The sequence below is a fragment of the Anabrus simplex genome, chromosome 10 (assembly GCF_040414725.1).
Source record: "Anabrus simplex isolate iqAnaSimp1 chromosome 10, ASM4041472v1, whole genome shotgun sequence".
Taxonomy (NCBI): Eukaryota; Metazoa; Arthropoda; class Insecta; order Orthoptera; family Tettigoniidae; genus Anabrus; species Anabrus simplex.
This window is the reverse complement of record NC_090274.1, coordinates 45,694,318-45,708,543: the sequence shown is the minus strand read 5'-3', so window position 1 is coordinate 45,708,543 and position 14,226 is coordinate 45,694,318.

Genomic DNA, 14,226 nt, shown 5'->3' with positions numbered 1-14,226 from the left:
TAACAATTTGGACGGAGTCTTTAATAGCCAAGAGGGATAAATCACAATATAGATTCTTGAGAATTCCCACACTTTTGAAAAACTCAACTAAGAATTTTGATATGGTTCCCCCTTGCTCCGATGAAAAGTCCTACAACCCTTGTACAGTAGATGTTCCAAGATACGAGTCGGAAAATATTTTAGCTCCTCGGAATAAATTGAAAGAATTATTAATCGATTTAGGGATTTAAAAAGGAATTATAGGAATATGTTACAACGTCTATTTGGGCATTTTAGGCACTATAATACCACCGTTTTAATCTTATGAATATATGAAGCGTTAATCTCTTCAGGAACAAAATAGGATTTTGCCTAAAACCCAAGGTCTACTTATCAGACATCACAGCAGTAGTGCTTTCAGAAGCTGTACCAACGTTGAAAATGTACGGTCGCTCAAGGGGATTACTTGGAAGTGTCTGTGCATCAGTGTGTTAAATTATTCACGGTAAGAAACTATACGATACGTTACTGAAATTGCTGGTCCTATCTCCTATGTGCTGGCGACTTTTTAATCTCTCCGCTCGTCAAATACGACTCGTTAGTAGAACGTTGAGGAGCAGTGGTCGTTAGCTTATCGTGAGAACTCCCGGACATCTCTGTGCTTTTCATCTACCAGATGTTTCAGAAAGAACTTGTAAAAATGAGACAGAAAATAAGGGAGTGCTGTGCGGAACATACTGAGATGTGAACCTAAGATTGAGTATTCGTCGGGGTATCCATCTTAAGAAGATCTATCACTATTGCTTTTTTTCAGAATTATTTATATCTAATATTTACAACAACAACAAAAAAGTATCATGATACGCATTTTGTACCTCACAACAGTTGCTCAAAATGATGACCACCAACCTCAGTGCAACCATGACAGTGGCGTACGAGATTCTGCTGTCCTAATTTCACTCAGTTTCTGGGACTTGTCACAAGCGTTCAAATGAAGCAACAGCAGTAATCTCCCCAGGGACTAACAAATTAGAAGATGTTTACTGGTGACCATGAACCAGCATTTAGTCCATCTGAACGCAATTATTCCAGACTTCTCTCTCTGATTTGGCGTTCGTGTTCTTTGCTGCAGGTTGTGGGTTCGAATAGACATGTACATGTACTTCAATATAAGTACTGTATAATTTACTAGAGCAGAGCTGTCCAAACACTGCTCCCGGCGCCAGCGTACGAGTGTTACACGGGTCAGTCTAACTATCGTTGTCTTCCACTTGCTCACCTGGCATTTTCCCAGTGCTTGCAATCGGGTGAAACGTATATGGTTGATGGTCACATTTCAACTGTGGCGAATACTGCAAATAAATGGAGAAGCAGAAAGGCGTTCATCTTCAAACAACTAAATGTCTCCTATGTAGCATTTTCATTTTATAATTAAGGAAATATTTCACAGAATTTAGTTACAATCGAAAACATACAGGGATCATTAGACATTTAAAAGAGGAATTTTCTACACGGTATATTGACGTTGCAGAGCTCAAACCCACTCCTGATTTATTTATGGACAACTTTTCTGTGTTCGGTGAAGACGTTCCTTCCAACTTACAGTTGTAGCTCGTAGAACTACAGGCTGAAAGGTAAGTGCAACAACTCTCCTTCTTGGCAGGAGTTTACGGCAAATTCCCTCAGCAAGCGTATCCGAGACTGCATACGGAGGTGGTGAAAGTGTCAGACAACAACCTCCGCCACTGACTGCGATTGGTGTTTTCATGGTCGCTTGTTCCCGATATAGAAAGAATTGTAAATGGAAATCATAGGCAATAAATTACTGTACGTAACACTCTACTGTATTATTTAAATACACACAAAATGTAAGCATCCACTAAAAAGGACTATTATTGCACAAACCAGTTGCTTCTTGTAGATAATACGTGTATGGTTTGCACGTGATTTAAAGATTATATATGTACCGGGCGAGTTGGCCGTGCGGTTAGTGGCACGCAGCTGTGAGATTGCATCCGGGAGATTGTGGGTTCGAACCCCACTGTCGGCAGCACTAAAGATGGTTTTCCGTGGTTTCCTATTTTCACACCAGACAAATGCTGGGACTGTACCTTTTAATTAAGGCCACGGTCGCTTCCTTCGCACTCCCAGCCCTTTATCGTCGCAATAAGACCTGTATCGGAGCGACGTAAAGCATATTGTAAAAAATAAAAATAAAAATCATATATTTAATGCAAAACCTGAAAAAGAGAAGAAAAGACATTTATTATTACGAGACTTCCGCAAAACGCGTTTGAATGCCGTTCTAGAAAATTGTTCTCACTGTGGCTTTACGTCGCTCTACCTGTGCTGCCAGCGAATAATAATAATAATAATAATAATAATAATAATAATAATAATAATAATAATAATATAATAATAATAATAATAATAATAATAATAATGAAATGTCGTATGGCTTTTAGTGCCAGGATATCCCAGGACGGGTTCGGCTCGGCAGGTGCAGGTCTTTCTATTTGACTCTGATAGGCGACCTGCGCGTCGTGATGAGGATGGAATGATGATGAAGACAACACATACACCCAGCCCCCGTGCCATTGGAATTAAGGTTAAAATCCCCGACCCGGCCGTGAATCGAACCCGGGACCCTCTGAACCGAAGGCCAGTGCACTGACCGTTCAGCCAACGAGTCGGACATAATAATAATGTTTTCATAAAATAATGTATGAATTTCCGTTGCATTGCTATCATATTTTATTCAGTTAATGCGAGAAAATGCAATATAACACACCCTTTGCAAATACATTGCAAAAAAAAAATGTTGAAGATAATCTCATTAATATTTTCCACATGTAAAGTGTGGTTGTGTGGTTTATTGCGCCTCTCCCTTCTGTTTAAGAACATGTCTTACTGCTAGTTCCAAGAAGCACAACTGCTGTTTGCCTTTCCTCCATATTAAAACAAAATGCTGTCAAACGTTGCCAAATCTATTCAAATCTTGCCAAACCTTCAGGAATGTTGAACAGTCTTTGAGAAGATTTGACAACTTTTCTTGTGAGGTATTGAATTGAAAGAAACATTTTGATGGTGTACAACAGGAAAAATTCTTCGTCACTCAGGATAAAGAAAATCAGATCTGAGTATCGCTGCCTGGTAAGTTATCAGCTGTATTGTAACTACAGTATTGTTCTTGTGCGTATAGTTTGTTGGCATCCAGTAGTTGGTATCGTAAAAATATCCTCGTTTTACGAGCGTTTTACGAGACGTAGGCGGCGAGCTCAGTAGAGTTACCTTGAAATGTGAACCAGGGCGTGTGTTATATATTACACACCTTACTGACCTCCAACACCTGCTGCTCTACCCTCACTGCTTCCTTTGTTTGTTCACTGTGTCCTGACAAGTCCTAATCGTCCAATGTTTTGGAGCATGTCGTGTCGTGCTACGGGCAACCGCAGGCTGCTCCCACACATTCGCAGCAGTGACTAGGCTATTGGTTATGAAGTAGACCTACAGTAAAACGTCCATTAACCGAAATGACCGGCTGCCCTTTTAACGGTATAATGTTCGTTGAGTTTTCAGAAGGAAAAAGAGCAAAGACGATGAGAATGAGGCACGGAATTACGTGGTCTTAAATCTCGACCTAGCCACTGTTGAATCCAATAGCGTAACCAACACAGTAAAGGTGCTTGTGCGTGTGTAGTGCGTGCATGCATTACTTATTATAAGGACACTTATAAAAGTGAATTATGTTGATATTAAGATTGCAGTTCACTACAAAATTTTACATCAAAATACAGAACAAGAACAGTACGATCAAGGTCAACAGTTTTTACAGCGAATAGTATGCTCAGTTTACAATCTAAAATCCACCTTTAGAAAATTCTACAGTTATGTCTCTGAATGTTTACTTCGTCACTTTCTGCTTATTTTATTTTCGTAAAAATTCCCTGGGGTGGGGGTTTCTAACTCACAGTACCCCCCTCCCGCTCTGGTTACGTCCCTGGTTTAATCACGTACGAGAGGGCCAGGAAGTCGTGGCACTTGCGCGCGGACTTAGTTTTTTTTTTTTTGCTAGGGGCTTTACGTCGCACCGACACAGATAGGTCTTATGGCGACGATGGGATAGGAAAGGCCTAGGAGTTGGAAGGAAGCGGCCGTGGCCTTAATTAAGGTACAGCCCCAGCATTTGCCTGGTGTGAAAATGGGAAACCACGGAAAACCATCTTCAGGGCTGCCGATAGTGGGATTCGAACCTACTATCTCCCGGATGCTAGCTCACAGCCGCGAGCCTCTACGCGCACGGCCAACTCGCCCGGTCGGACTTAGTTTGGTGCCTACGGAATGGACTCTTCCATCACAGCCAATCAATCAATCAATCAATCAATCAATCAATCAATCAATCAATCAGTCAATCGCAGGGCTGAATGGTTCACACGGTTGAGGTGCTGGCCTTCTGACCTCCACTTGGCAGGTTCGATCCCGGCTCAGTCCGGTGGTAGTTGAAGGTGCTCAAATACATCAGCCTCAAGTCAGTAGAGATTAACGAGCACGTGAAAGAACTCCTGCGGGACTAAATTCTGGCACCTGGGCGTCTCCGAAAAGCGTAACTGTAGTTCGTGGGACGTAAGGCAATTATTATTATTATTATTATTATTATTATTATTATTATTATTATTATTATTATTATTAATCAGTCTATCAGTAATCTGCATTTAGGGTTGTCGCCCAGGTGGCAGATTCCCTATCAATTGTTTTTAGCTTTTAGCTTTGTTTTCAAAGAACTTGGAAATTTATGGTTTTCCCTTGATAATTTATTCTAATCTCTTGCTCCTCGTCCTATAAATGAATATTTGCCCCAAATTATCCTCTTCGATTCCAACTTTATCTTCTTATTATGATATTTCCTACTTTTGTAAAACTCCACTCTAGCTCCTTCGTATAACATTATCATTCTACGCCACCTGTCCACTGACAGCTCGAAACAGCAGCACGTCTCCTTATCCCAGCCCAAAGTTTGGAACATTTTTGTAACACTACTGCTTTGTCGGAAATCACTCAGAACACATCGTGCTGCTTTCCTTTGGATCTTTTCCAGCTCTCGTATCAAGTAATCATGGTGTGGGTCCCATACACTGGAACCATACTCTAATTGGGGTCTTACCAGGGACTTATATGCCCTCTCCTTTACATCTTTACTACAACCCCTAAATATCCTCATAACCATCTGCAGAGGTCTGTGTCCTTTATGTGATTACCCCAAGTACCTAGTTACTTACAGTGATCCTCGTAAGGAATTTTCACCCCATTCACACAGTAATTAAAACTGAGAGGACTTTTCCTATTAGTGAAACTCACAACCTGACTTTTAACCCTGTTCATCATCACACCATTGATGCAAGTGTGCAATGGACTAGTATAATTTGGAAACAATTCTCTAAACCCATGGATAGATGGTGAAACTATCGAGCTCGATTAGCTGTTTATTATTATTATTATTATTATTATTATTATTTATTATCTGCGTAGTTATGTATGACAGGTTGTCAGTACGGACTTTATTTGGCCTAAATCGTGGTCTTATTATTTATAATTTTGTGTTGTATGATCTGTCTTGTGTAACAAAGCATGTGTGGTTGTCACGATACGTCTGCTGTGTGTATATTAATACGACTTTATTTAATGTAAGAACACTTATTTAATAGTATATAATTTATTATTACCTATAAATATGTTTTCTTTATTCTAATGTAATGTTGTGCAACACAGGGTAATAATCTAGAACAACGCACCTTTGTCACTCGAATTTTATAAAATGTTACATCGATTTGTACATATGTTATTGGAGACTCGAGAAGATATGAGAAAGCATGTTGTGTCATACTTTTCTAGAAGCCTGACCAGGCATGGTATATAAAGGTCCGTCTTGGGAGTTGAGAGAACTTGTTAATGAAAGTCGCTAGTCGAATTCAGTGTGTGAACTCATGTTGTGATTTTGTTATATTGGTAGTTGGTTGACATGTTAATGTAGCAGTCAGTTGTTTGGTCAAGATGGCGGTTCATAAATGTATATGTATAATGTGTATATAATTTGTAAATAAAACGGTACACAACTGACAGCATTGCGAGTGTGCGTCTTTGTGAATACGATACCATTACCTGGTGTCCATCTCACAACATTGTCGAGGTCTTTGTGCAGTTGCTCACAATCTTATTTCCCCCTGTGGGTGGGGGCGGTACAGTAACACCCACGGTATCTCCTGCCTGTCGTAAGAGGTGACTAACAGGGGCCTCAGGGACTCTGAACTTTGGAGCGTGAGTTGGCGACCATGGGGCCCTTAGCTGAGACCTGGCATTGTTTCCACTTACTTGTGCCAGACTCCTCACTTTCATCTATCCTATCTGGCCTCTCTTGGTCAACTCTTGTTCTTTTCCGACCCCGACGCTATTAGGTTTGCTAGGGCTAGGGAGTCTTTCATTTTCACGCCCTTCGTGGCCCTTGTCTTCCTTTGGCCGATATCTTCATTTTTCGAAGTGTCGGACCCCTTCCGCTTTTCCCTCTGATTATTGTTATATAGAGGATGGTTGCCTAGTTGTACTTCCTCTTAAAACAATAATCACCACCACCACCACCACCATCACAATCTTGTATCGTATTTATTACTCTGTACCGTTTAATATCATTGCCTTTTACATAGTTATGCCAACTTACAGGATCTTAATTGTTAGATTATTACGGAGTAGGTTAATAACCTGAGCTTGTGATACACTATTGTCAAACATACCAACACGTTGGTAAGTCTTACGTCAGTGCTTCTCAAAACTGTGGTGCGCGTACCTCTACGGGTACACGAGCAGCCTTCAGGGGGAAAAAATGAAGAAAAATAAAATAATTAAGAATAAAGTTAAATATGTATATATGGAGGCACGCTTTGCTTGGAAGTGGCACCTGGACAACGACACATCAGAAAACGGTGTCACGTCATACAGGCACACCCATCCCTTTGAAATTTTGATGGTCCGCATTGTCTGAATTCCAGAATTAAGGTCGAAATTTGTTATCCTTATTTATTAATTTTATATTAACGCTAAAATCTTGCGTTTTGTTTAATTTTCATACACCGAGCTCGATAGTTGCAGTCGCTTAAGTGCGGCCAGTATCCAGTATTCGGGAGACAGTAGGTTCGAACCCCACTGTCGGCAGCCCTGAAAATGGTTTTCCGTGGTTTCCTATTTTCACACCAGGAAAATGCTGGGACTGTACCTTAATTAAGGCCACGGCCGCTTCCTTCCCACTCCTAGCACTTTCCTGTCCCATCGTCGCCACAAGACCGATCTGTGTCGGTGCGACGTAAAGCAACTAACAAAAAAAAATTTCATACAATCCTGTTATTTTATTGTCGTTGTAATATAGCCTACTTGATACAGACACAAATTCTTAAATTTCTTGTGATGTGTTATAAAATGTATTTAATTTCACAATGTCCGACTTCATGGCTAAATGGTTTGCGTGCTGACCTTTGGTCACAGGGTTCCCGGGTTCGATTCCCGGCAGGGTCTGGAATTTTAACCATAATTGGTTAATTTCGCTGACACGGAGGCAGGGTGTATGTGTCATCTTCATCACCATTTCATCCTCATCACGATGCTCAGGTCTCCTATGGGCATCAAATCAGAAGACCTACATCTTTCTGGTGAGCCTCGGACACTCCCGGCACTAAAAGCCATACGCCATTTCATTTTCATTTCACCATCTCGTCTAATTTTAAAGAGTGGTTTATAATCAATATATATTTAATTTCTTGTGGCTATTTCTAGCCGAGTGCAGCCCTTGTAAGGCAGACCCTCCGATGAGGGTCGACGGCATCGGCCATGCGTAGGAAACTGCGTGTTATTGTAGTGGAGGATAGTGTTATGTGCTGTGTGTGAGTTGCAGGGATGTTTGAGACGGCACAGACACCCAACCCCCGGGCCATTGGAATTAACCAAGGAAGGTTAAAATCTCCGACCCGGCCGGGAATTGAACCCGGGACCCTCTGAACCGAACGCCAGTACGCTGACAATTCAGCCAACGAGTCGGACTTATAATCAAATAAAATGCCTTATTAGTCAGGTACCCATAATTTTTAAACTATCATTTAGGGATTTTGTTCGTGAAGAGGGTACATTGAACTTTTAGCCACGAGTGAAGGGTACAGTCCCATAGTAGAGAACCACTGTCTTAAGTTTTAATTTTATTGGGAGTAAATTGTGTTTTTCACCGTGTTAAACAGGTTGTTCTGTGATAATTACTTTGGCTTTTAATTTGGACTATAAAAATATTTTTTAAGTTAAGTTATTTAAAATCACCGCTTCTGCTTTCGTAATTATTAATTAACAATTTCCTTTGGCTTTATATGGTTGTTTATGGTGTATCTGATAGTCTTGATTATGATAAGTTTGAAAAAAAAAATTCCACTGTGCTAGCCAGGGGAGTAACAGTATTCGGCCTATGTTCGCGAAACATTACTTCAAGGCCTACTTTGCTGTCAGCACTCCGATGTATTCCCACTCCTCTTCTTCCTCCCCCACCCGAACTCCATTCAAGCGCATTGGGGTCTTCACTGGTTAGTATTCTCTCAGCTGATAATAAAGTTTCGTTGTAACATTGTTAAAGTGAATCTGTTAGTGTTTTGTGCTCTATTTGCCTGGGTGTCTTGTACTGTCACCGCCGACGATCGATTTAATGTACTGTGTTTAGAACTTAATAATTAATTTTAAAAGTAGGCCTTTTCTGCAATTCTTTCAGATAGTTTTATGCTTGTTGATCAAGGTAATGAAGCTAGGCCATCAGATGTCATAGTTAAACGATGGTGAGATGCTGCCGCAAGAAAACGCTGTGAAAATAAAGTTCAGGAAAAAAATCTTAGATTTTTGGGGGAAAAACTCCACAGTACTTGAGAATAATGTGTCCACACGTTGATTTGACATATTTATTCTGGGAATTAATATTATAATTTATATGTAGTCAACCGAAACATTCATATCAATGTAAATGACTCTGAGTCCACACGTCGAGAATCCCTATTTGGTTATTCCAGATCGTGTACACCCTCCCCCCCCCCCCCCCACCCCCAGTCTGTTTTGGTTAATGCAGGTTTTACTGTGATCTAATTTTTTCTTCTTGTTTCGTTGAGGCCCGCTTGCATCACGTGGTTACTAACTCTGGTGAGCTTTCTCCTTAGCCCAGTGTTCCTTCATCTTTGCTCTGTGGGTTGCTTTCCTTTCCTGAGTCCATATCACTCCCACTCCAGGACGCAGTGTTATATCTCAGTGACTGGAGAGTGTCGGATGTTCTGATCAGCATTCTAAATTTATCCCTTTCGAACCATTTTCGTCCATTTAGCATTTGTCCCCTTCCCTATAGAAATGTTGTTGAATTTTCTTGAGGTCAGATTCTTGTCCATTGTAAGAGACTATAGAAGATACTCTCCTCTTTCTCATGGCTGATGTTATGCTCTCTAAATGTTGGTAAAGCTCGTTGTTATACTTGATTCTGTATTCACCTCCCTCTTTAATGGGGCCCATGATTTTTGTCAGGATCTTTCATTCTTTCACTTCCAAATTCCTTAGTTGTCCATTTTTGACCATGCTCAAGCATTCTGAGGCATACTGTACCGATGGTCTTGCTACGGTTTCTTTCATTTATAATATATTTTTGTCCAAGAGAATTTTTACATGTCATCACCGTTCTTGATAAGGAGGTGAGGTTACTCTGTTTCGCGATATGATGTTCAGCTACATCTGTTTAATTTGATAATAATAATAATAATAATAATAATAATAATAATAATAATAATAATAATAATAATGCCGAGCTGAATAGGTCAGGCGATTTAGCGCTGGCCTTCAAAGCCCAACTTGGCAGGTTTGATTCTAGCTCAGTCCGGCGGGATTCGAAGGTGCTCAAATAAGTCAGTCCCGTGTCACGGAAGATTTACCGGCATCTAAGAGAACTGCTGCGGGAAAAATTTCTGGCACCTCGACATCTCCGAAAACTATTAGAATGTAATTAGTGGGACGTAAAACCAATTTTATTTTTAAGAATCATATGGCTTCATCTGACGTGTGTAGGCATTTTATTTGACTCTATTTAGACTGTCCGTCGTTTTGAAAAAAAATCCCCAGCCTATTTCCAGTCATTTGACCAGGTCAGGAATAGAATGAAGTCCGATCTGGAGGTGAGGATAGTAATTGTACCGGCTGCCGAAGCATGTCATATTCCTCTGGGGCAATGATTAACAACTGACAGATGACAGTGTGTTGCTGGAATGAAAGATGACTGGGAAAGCCGGAGTACCCGGAGAAAAACCTGTACCTCCTCCGCTTTGTCAAACACAAATCTCACACGAAGTAACGGGGATTTGAACCACGGAACCCAGCAGTGAAGGCCGGCGAGCTTCCGCCTGAGCCACGGAGGCGTCATCTTCCTCCACCTAATTCAGTTTGTTAAAATACCAAATTTTCCACCAGAGCTCTTTTGCATGCCAACGTCATGCGACGTGTCGTGCCGAATGGACATTTTTGCGTCCTTCAAAAACATCGGCAACCTTCCGTGGTGGTGGTGATTTTTGTTTTAAGAGGAAGTACAACTAGGCAACCATCCTCTATATAACACTAATCAGAGGGGAAAAATAGAAGGGATCCGGCACTTCGAAAAATGAAGATATCGGTCAAAGAAAGAAAAGGGCCACGAAGGGCGTGAAAATGAAAGACTCCCTAGCCCTCGCAAACCTAATAGCGTCGGGGTCGGAAAAGAACAAGAGTTGACCAAGGGAGGTCGGATAGGATAGTTGAAAGTGAGGAGCCTGGCACAAGTAAGTGGAAGCAATGCCAGGACCCAGCTGAGGACCCCGTGGTCGCCAACCCACGCTCCAAAGTTCAGAGTCCCTGGGGCCACAACCTTCCGTAATCTTGGGATCGATTGGCCAAGGAGCGAGCTAGTGTGGATAATATGGAAAATGGTAGCATTTGACTTCAAAGCTATCCTCTCCTGAGTCCCAAGGACTCTTTCATCGCAGAGAAGTGCTGTATGAGAACTCGTGCTGAGTTGCTGGGGAATCTCTCCTTCCACCCGAGGGTAAGTCTCCACTCAGAAATTCAGAGCAGTTGGTGAACATTTAATTACTTTGGTGGAACTTTGTTTCCAAGTTTGGTTAAATCTGGAGTACATTTCTTTTTAGCTTATGGTAATTAGTTTGCCTGCTTCCAGTGTGCCATGGAATACCCCACTTCTTGAGTTGTTTCGCAGCCGGTGCTCCAGTTGCTTTTGGACGCCTGTGTTACGACCGCGAGATCTGGAAGCTCAAGAAGACAGCCTTGGCAATGCAGTAGGCAGGCCGGCTGGCTGGCTTGCTTTGCTTGGCCCTACTATTGATTTTCACCAGATGTCGGTTAGCGTCGCCTCCCTCTTAGAGGGTCATCTGGGAACATGGAGAAGGCGTCTGGCGTCCCTAGCGCCGTCCTACATCACGTGACAGGAATCAAGGGGAGGTGGGGTGTGATAAAATGTTCCCTGTTCAAGTGTCGGCGAGATTCTCTTCTCAAGTGCTGGATGCTCCACTGAAATAGAATATCTTCCAGATATTTCCAGATGAGGGGACTTAAGGGAGTTTCTTTCAGTCTGCTAAACGTTTTACTTACGACGAGAACTCCCTCCAAAACTAAATAGTAAATACTACACTAGAACTTGGTTATATCCAATGTTTTTAATTCAAATTCACGAATAATTCTCAATCTCTTGTGGTCCTTTGATGTTCCTGAACAATAAAATGTTAATAATTATATTATATAATCAAGAGCTGTATGACAAACGCAATAACATTTCAACCTGGGTAAGAAAAAAGGCAGCTGACTTTCTATGGACATTTGAGAAGAATGGGACCAGAACGCCTGGCAAATAAGATCCTCATCTTCCAGGAAAGAAGAAAGACCCAAGTACCATGACTGAAAGAAGTTAATCAGGATCTTAAAAAAATGTGGCATTGGGGAAGTAGATATCACAAACAGAACAGTGTTCAGAAGGAAAATTGCGGAGGTGACGGGTCTGTTCGTAGAGAAACCCAAGAGAACAAGAGGAACGAGCGAAAGCGAGCCAGAGAATGAAGAAGTATTGGCATAAACAGAAAAATATCAACATTCAAGGAAGTTGTATAGTCGTAACCCATAGAAGGTTGAAACGATCCTAAATAAATGAATAATAAAAGGTAGCTCTCAATAAGCTCGTATTATAATTTGCAGTCAAAAATTAACCTTTAAATTAAAAACCATATTTTGAGGTTAATCATGGAATCCTTATAAAATTAATTTGTTTAATCTTCTCTGTAATCCTATTATGATAATTCCTTTCAGAGTATGTAATTTGCATGAATGGTGCAGGATTTATCGTTAGAGGTAGGCTATATACCATCCCGGACATTCTTTTTGTAGAACTCCGATAAATTAGCTAGCACAGATATCTTCAAGGGATTGGAGAACGTCTCATAAATTCTATACCTTGGTGCAGTCATTTCTAGCCCGGCTGAGTGGCTCAGACGGTTGAGGCGCTGGCCTTCCCTCCCCAACTTGGTAGGTTTGATCCAGACTCAGTCCGGTGGTATTTGAAGATGCTCAAATACGTTAGCCTCGTGTCGGTAGATTTACTGGCACGTAAAAGAACTCCTGCGGGACTAAATTCCGGCACCTCGGCGTCTCCAAAAATCGTAAAAGAGTAGTTAGTGGGACGCAAAGCAAATAACATTATTATTATTATTATTATTATTATTATTATTATTATTATTATTATTATTATTATTATTATTATTATAAAATTATGTTATGCAGTGTAAATCATGGAGTATATTACGCAATTTATTGTTGTAGCTAATTTCCTGTTATGCTCATGCCATAGAATATGTCTTTAAACCTCTATTAACTCAAATAGTACGGCAATTTTCTTTTATCATGATGCGTAGTGTGTCACCAAGTACATCTCCAGTTGTAATGTTTTGGCGCTTATCCGATAAAATTCTCTTGTAGATTAAGAAGGACCATTCAACATCGCAGGAGCTGGCACAATTCTTAAATTTTTTGAATAATTACCCTAGCTATGTACAAAAATGTTACATTCTTCACATGATCTGTACAAATATGCTAAGAATATGTAAAAATATGTAAAAAGAATCATAGGTATAACCATATCAGAACCACAATTCGCCGACATTTTCATATGTCTACAAGTAAAGGAATGGAATATGTAAATTACTTAAGAATCCACTATAAGGGTATTTGCTTTCGAAAGAACTTCAATTAAAACATTATAAAGTGATGGGCATGAGATTCACCGCTAAAATCAAGAAACAAATGCTGCACTTCAGACATTACTGTACGTAATGATGAGCCGTGTACAAGGAAATTGTAACAGTTTCGAATCTCTGTGTGCAGTTGCGTAGAACTTTCCTACTCTCCATACCTGCCTGGTGGCCCGCAGTTCCTTTCATCACTTCACCGTAAAACTATACGAGACAGGACGGGACAAGCGCGATGTAGTGGTGGGCAGGATTGCAAGGACAGCCCGTGTTTCACAACATGATGGGATGGAAAGCCCGTAGCGCATGAATCTGTCAGAATGGGAGAGATAAACGGGACGGATTTACAAACTTCTTGGCCTGGCGGGTCATGTACTTGTCGGGAGACCGTGGATGGGCTTCAGGGGGTCTGCGAAAGTCAAATAAAAAGAATTGTCATCGTATTCAAAACGGCAGAGGGGCATCGGAGAATATTCTTTTAGCGATGCATTGTAATAATAGCATCACCGTTAAACGGCTATGAGTGTGTTTGCCACTACGTACCTTCATGAGGTGAGGTTTTCAGTGCTTGTTTGTATTACAACAAAAAGTCGAAATCGATTGAATATCAAACATGACAAACCTGTTGTCTTGTCAAAGACAGTCCTACATTTCCTTCTCCTTATTCACACCAAACAACGGCAGCAACACTCTCACAGAGATTAACTTTAAATTTGAATTGAACATTTTTTTAAATTAATTTTTTCCTTCATGATCGTATTTCATTTTTGTCCGAAGTGGCCATTAATGTTTGTATGATGAAGACTGAAAAACATGTTTTAAAATTAATATTGTTTAAGTTATTCAGTTTCTGTGTGCTAAACACAGTATGAGACACTCGGTTGCAGTAAAATAAACCATATTCATTGCTCGCAGAGTTGTATCT